Source organism: Pituophis catenifer, unplaced genomic scaffold (genome assembly GCF_029215685.1).
Source record: "Pituophis catenifer annectens isolate HBS135680 unplaced genomic scaffold, rPitCat1.0.hap2 SCAF_9, whole genome shotgun sequence".
Classification (NCBI taxonomy): Eukaryota; Metazoa; Chordata; class Lepidosauria; order Squamata; family Colubridae; genus Pituophis; species Pituophis catenifer.
In genome coordinates this window covers 8,613,462-8,620,292 of record NW_027256889.1, presented here as the reverse complement: position 1 = coordinate 8,620,292, position 6,831 = coordinate 8,613,462, and the positions used below count along the sequence as shown (strand labels likewise).

At 40.4% G+C, this 6,831-nt stretch overlaps 1 long non-coding RNA gene across 1 annotated transcript; it reads right to left on the bottom strand.

The window, feature by feature from the left end:
* Positions 1-1,333: 1,333 nt before the first annotated feature.
* Positions 1,334-6,474, bottom strand: LOC139321277 (uncharacterized). The gene is made up of 2 exons (XR_011600762.1): positions 5,914-6,474; positions 1,334-2,930 (listed from the first exon to the last, which is right to left on the bottom strand). It is a non-coding gene; the product is annotated as an uncharacterized lncRNA (long non-coding RNA).
* Positions 6,475-6,831: the final 357 nt, after the last annotated feature.

Genomic DNA, 6,831 nt, shown 5'->3' with positions numbered 1-6,831 from the left:
AGGAAAACAAATGTCAATCTTAAAAAGAGGGTTAGGAAGTCAGACTTTAAATAGCCCCAGGCATGTGGTTGAATTTCTCTCCTTCTCAAGTTCACTCAGGGTAATTATGACATCCTCTATGTGGGATCTACTGTATATCAGAAAGAGGCAAATGGATTCTTGGTTTCCCCCAGATTCCATGTGTTAACTCATCTTAGTTTAGATAAAGAATTTATTAACATTGAGAGTCTCAAAGTCGTTGCTTTTTCAAAAGGCAACGGGACTTTGTTTTTTCGTTGAAGGTGTTTCGCTTCTCAGAACTGAAGAAGCTTCTTGGATGAGAAGTGAAACGTCTTCAGGAAAAAAACAAAGTCCAGTTGCCTTGAAGAAGCTTCTTGAATGAGAATGAGCCTTTTGAAAAAAAAAACACCTTTGGGACTCTCTAAATTAATAAATTCTTTATCTAAACTAAGTTTGGTAACATAAGGGGAGACCAAGAATCTAAAAGTATCCATTTGCCTGTTTCTGATATACAGTAAATCCCATATAGAGGTTGGTAAGAACTGAAGAAGCTTCTTGGGTGAGAAGCGAAATGTCTTCAAGGAAAAACAAAGTCCAGCCGCTCTTTGAAAAAGCACCTTTGGGACAACCATGACCTGGATGACTGAGAATCTCCAAAGACATTTAACTTAGAGAGCTGACGGGAAAGCTGGTGAGGCAAGAGCCAGGAAGCTAAGGGAGATTTTCTAGAGCAGCACATGCCTGTTCATGTTCATTCATTGACTGGTATTTCACAACATTGTTAACTTCCAAGCATTGATGCAAGGATTCTCAACAATAGGGATTGGGAAATTCTGGGAATGGAAGGCCACACATTTTGAAGATCAGAGTTAATGTTCCCACTGATTTGTCTTGCATGTGTTCAGCAGAATTGTCTTCTCTTTTTCAGGGCCTCCTCCCAGGGGTGAAATGCTCCCGGTTTGGACCGGTTCGGCTGAATCTGTAGCGATGGCGGCCGGTGGTTCGGAGAACCGGTAGCGATGGCGGTGCGAGGCTCCACCCACCCGCCCGGTCATCATTACTTCCTGGTTTTAACCAGGAAGTAAACTGTTTTTTACCCTCTGTGCATGCGCAGAAGGGTTTGCACATGTGCAGAGGGTCCAAGCGTGCATGTATGTGGCGTGTGCACTTCTGAACTGGTTGGAAAGGTAAGTAGATTTCACCCCTGCCTCCTTCCATTTGAATTTACTATCACAGGTAATATGACCCTTTGTCAAAGTTTGGGTTAAAGAGAATGCAATCTAACTTTAGCCAGTACTGTACATATTTACACAAACACGCACAGCTCAATAACAACAGGTTAAAATGGAAATTATATATTTTCTGGAAATTGGTAGAACAATATTTTGCTCAAAGATCCGTCACAGACTAATGTAAACAATTTCAATACTGCAATATTTAGAAAAACAAAATATGCCTCGGGGCTCTGAGGTTATGTTGAAATGGTAGCAGCAAAGACAGCAGTGGTTTAATCAAGCGTCCATGAGACAGAAATTGGGGGATGTTTTTTCATTCAGCCTCCCATCCTTCCAAGGTCGGTAAAATGAGGATCCAATATGCTGGCTCTGTAAACCGCTTAGAGAAGGCTGTAAAAAGCACTGTGAAGCGGTATATAAGGCTAACATTGGATAGGCAACCATATCTGAGTGTTTTCATTTTGGTTAGATATAATATACTCCCATCGACATGTTAGAAAGCTGACTGCACAGCGTTCTTCTGCAAGGATGCCTTGATCCCGTCCACTCAGGGAAGTTAGTTCCATTGTATCTTTCACCTATTATTTATTATGGCGTGAAGACTCAGTCTTTTTTTTTCTTGCCAATTTATCTTTTGATTTTGACTGGGAGACGGCAACCTTGACATCTGCCTTTTAGCAGTTCGCAACATATTCTAGAGGCATCACAACCCCTTTGTGCAATTACTGTATTTTTCAGAGTATAGGACACACCTTTTTCCCCCCTAAAAGGGGGTGAAAATTTAGGTGCATCTTATACACCGAATGTAGCCCCGCCCACCCACTGGCTCCCACACTTTGGCCTCTGCCTTGCAGCAGTTACCTCCTTGCAAGCAAACAGCAAGAAAAAACAGCTCCTTTCAGCTTCAGCACAGGCTAATTAGCACAAGTTGATTGGATCGGCCTCCCGACTCTCAGCTGTTTTGCGCAGGGCTCTGCTGCTTGCTGCAAAGAGGTAAATAGCTGGAGCAGATTTTTTTTTTTCCTTGTCCTAATCAAGCTATGCTGAAAACGAAAATGAAAGTAAAGCAGGCTGTTTGCTGTTTGCTGCAACGAGGCAAAATTGCTCAGAGGCAGAAGCAGAGGAAGATTTCTTTTTTTTTCTTTTCCCCACCAAGAAAAGTAGGTGCGTCTTATACTCCGGTGCATCTTATACTCCGAAAAATACGGTACTCTTGCCGCTTATGCAAGGATTATGCAAGCACCTTATAATACAGTTTGGCATATTTTAGCCCTTTCAGGCAGACTCTTAACCACTTTAATGTAGCACCTCCTATTTTATTACACCTACCCGGAATTATTTTCTAAAATTAGTTTGGCATTTTAGTATTTAGCATTAAATCAGTGCTTTAGTATCTCAGCAGCTTACCATTCAGCCACATAGAACTGCATTGATGTAATGATTAAGCAATTTTTGTTAGTTGTTTGAACTGCCTGAGAACTTTTCCTATATTCTAGTATTTTAGAGTTACGGGGATATAGTAGAGGGTCTGTCTATCAGCTCCGAGACACTCTGAGTGTATATGAATATAACAAAGATGATATATATGGTTAGGGCTCCCAGGCCCACTCCAAGTGCTGCATGAGCCAGAGTGCGGGCCAGCTTTGAATTTCGTCGAGCAGATTCTGCATTTCCAGTGCGGTTGGCTTCTTGGGTCTGAGAATAAAGAAAAATAAGGGATATATTACTGTATGACTGTAATTTTGTTGCTTGTATCCTTACAATTTATATTGATATTGTTTCCTGATTGCTTATTTGTACACTATGACTATCATTAAGTGTTGTACGTTATCATTCTTGATGAATATATCTTTTCTTTTATGTACATCGAGAGCATATGCACCAAGACAAATTCCTTGTATGTCCAATCACACTTGGCCAATGAAAAATTCTATTCTATTCTATTCTATTCTATTCTATTCTATTCTATTCTATTCTATTCTATTCTATTCCTTTCCATTCCTTTCCATTCCTTTCCATTCATTCTATTCCATTCCATTCTATTCTATTCTATTCTATTCCATTCCATTCCATTCCATTCCATTCCATTCCATTCCATTCCATTCCATTCCATTCCTTTCCTTTCCTTTCCTTTCCTTTCCATTCATTCTATTCTATTCTATTCTATTCTATTCTATTCTATTCTATTCTATTCTATTCTATTCTATTCCATTCCATTCCTTTCCTTTCCTTTCCTTTCCTTTCCTTTCCTTTCCTTTCCTTTCCTTTCCTTTCCTTTCATTCTATTCTATTCTATTCCATTCCATTGCATTCCTTTCCATTCCATTCCATTCCATTCCATTCCATTCCATTCCATTCTATTCTATTCTATTCATGAAGAAATACGTCGAGAGCTTCAAAGAGCATCTCAGGCCTATGGTTTACGGTTATAAAGGTCATAAATTTGGGGTGTGAGTTGCTTAATAACAGAAATGCTAGTCCTAATTGTGGTTGTAAATCAAAGTCTATCTGTATGAAGGAATCGCTTGTCACTGCTTGTATACAGTCATGCCAGATGAACAAGCATTCCTTGATTCCCAAAATAAAAATAGAGCACACGAAGATTTTTCTCCTTGGCAGGACGCACTGAAGTTGTGCAATATATTTGATTTCCCACAAATGAGACTGTTTGGCTCATTTGTTCTCCTCGTTCCAGTAAATGATGCGGTGGCAGTCAAATTAGGAGAAAATAATTCCAAAGTTCACCATTAGCATCTCCTCACTGAGACAGAACACTTGTTTTATTTTTTATTTTTGCTGCAATAGATGAGCATAGAGAGTTTTCTCTGCAGAAATTGCTGAAGAATTAACTCCCTCCACACTGTCTTTCTCCACCTGAATCTTCTCATCATACAAACATACCCCAGCATCTTCCTTTCGCTGTCATGCCCTCATGATATTAGCTATTCCCTAACTCATGACTGAGACAGAGGCAGATGGACTTTGTTTTTCTTAGAAGATGTTTCATGTCTTCCTGTCAAGTACACTCAAAGTTCTTAGTCAGAACGGAAGAAGCTTCTTGGATGAGAAGTGAAACGTCTTCAAGGAAAAACAAAGTCCAGTGGCCTTTTGAAAAAACATCTTTGGGACAATCATGACCTGGATGACTGAGAATCTCCATAGATGACTGAGACAGGCTTGAGTCATTTTTAAAGATTTTTATATTTATTTTTATAAATAAGGTGGTGAATATTTCTTCTTCTTCTTCTTCTTCTTCTTCTTCTTCTTCTTCTTCTTCTTCTTCTTCTTCTTCTTCTTCTTCTTCTTCTTCTTCTTCTTCTTCTTCTTCTTCCTCTTCTCCTTCTCCTTCTCCTTCCTCCTCCTCCTCCTCCTCCTCCTCCTCCTCCTCCTCCTCCTCTTCCTCTTCCTCTTCCTCTTCCTCTTCCTCTTCCCCCCCTCCTCCTCCTCCTGAATGAATTACAGTTTTGTTGGCTTGGAAAGTTTGAATCTGGCATCTTTCTGTAGAACCAAATTTTACTGCCCAGCAAGATTTGGTGAATCTTTTTATTGATTGATTTATTTTGCAGCATGTAGAAGATTGCAATTTGGAAAGTAAGAGGAATAAATATGTTGAGGTGCTTCATCCTATAGAGCAGTGTTTCTCAACCTTGGCATTATTAAATTGTGTGAACTTCAACTCCCAGAATTCTAGGACTACCAGTATATGTGTTGTAAGTCTAGGACTACTTGTATATGTGTTGTAAGTCTAGAAATACTTGTATATGTGTTGTAAGTCTAGGACTACTTGTATATGTGTGTGTATACATATACATAACACATAGTCCTCAACTTACAACAGCTCATTTAGTGACTGTTCAAAGTTACAACAGCACTGAAAAAAGCGACTGATGACCATTTTTTCACACTTATGTCCATCACAGCATCCCCAGGGTGACGTGATTTACATTTGGATGCTTGACAACTGACTCACATTTATGACAGTTGCAGTATCCCAGGGTCACGTGATCCCCTTTTGCATCCTTCTCACAAACAAAGTCAATGGGGAAAACCAGATTCACTTAACAACCGAGTTCCTAATTTAGCAACTGCAGTGATTCGGTTGACAAATGTGACCAGAAAAATTGTACAATGGGGGCAAAACTCGCTTAACAAATTTCTCACTTAGCAACATAAATTTTGGGCTCAATTGCGGTCGTAAAACAAGGACTGCCTGTACATATACATACATATATAATCTGCTGTCCATTACTCTGCAAAAGGAGTTGGTTGCGGTAAGAGAAGACATAATCTTCTGAACATTTTGGAGTAGTGCCCTGCCTACATATTTTGCAGTGAGCTGGTGGAGAAGCTGTTAAAGACAAGGTGCTTTTAAGTGAAAAACAAAGAATGGTGATCTTAATTCATAATCACAAACTTATTCACTACACAGATTTTATCAGAGTTGAGCCTATAAAGCTCTTCAGTTTGGAGCATCAGTCGGAATAGCTCCCACATTAACATATTTGCAACTTATAATTTCTTGGTTCCCTCCATGCTGACCCTGCCACATGATAAAAAAAACATTTGATTAAACAAAGAAATAAAATAGTCTTATCTTTATGTGAATATTTTATAATGTTCTATGACTGCCTCCCCTCCCTCTTAGGACATCCTGTGGTTCATATACTCACAAGCTTACCTGTATGGAATAAATCAGGGCAGCAATCCCCAGAGGTAAGCAACAGCAAAGCATGGTGAAGATGGAATAGGCCATGTAATCAGGCTCTTTGGTGGGTTGGATACGTATGAAGTTCATGGTCTGCGTTGGTTGAATAATCAGACCATGGTTGTATCTTGGATCATAAGGAGGTTGATACTTGGGGTCCCCCAAGAAACCGGGACCAGAATACGCCGGTTGATTTTCTACATAGGGGGGTGGATCCTGGACTTCAGATACATCTTCCATCTTCTTGTATTGGGGTTTGCTCATCTTGCCTTCTACTCTTCTCTTACCTCAGCACAGGTAAGCACAGGTAGAGCACTGTCTTATTTCTGTGTCCGGTCACAAATTCTCTGAATAATTTTGCTGAGTTGTCTGGCTCACTGGATGGCTCCCGAATCTGCAAACCTTCCTGATCCTTCGTTGTCCTCTTTCAGTGATATGCAGCCCAGCTCGTCTTTTCTATCTTTTCTATCAGCCGGCTGTTATCTTCTTCTGCTTAAGAAGGTCTCTGTGATTACTTTTCCTGACGCAGTGCAGTTTGGCAGCCCAGCTGGGACTAAGAAAAGAAGTGGGCTGAAGCGAGAAGTTAGTCAATGAATAACTGCAGAAGGGCAATTCCTGCTGGTGAGGAAAAATGCAGCCAAGATTTCATTTGACTGTTTCTAAACACCTGAAAAACATTGACTCTCTAACTTTCTTAAGAGCCGCGGTGGTACAGTGGTTAGAATGTAGTTTTCCAGGCTACTTCTGCTGATCCCCAGCTGCCAGCAGTTTGGCAGTTCGGGTCTCACCGGCTCAAGGTTGACTCATCCTTCCATCCTTCCGAGGTCAGTAAAATGAGGACCCAAATTGTTGGGGGCAAGAGGCTGACTCTGTAAACCACTTAGAGAGGGC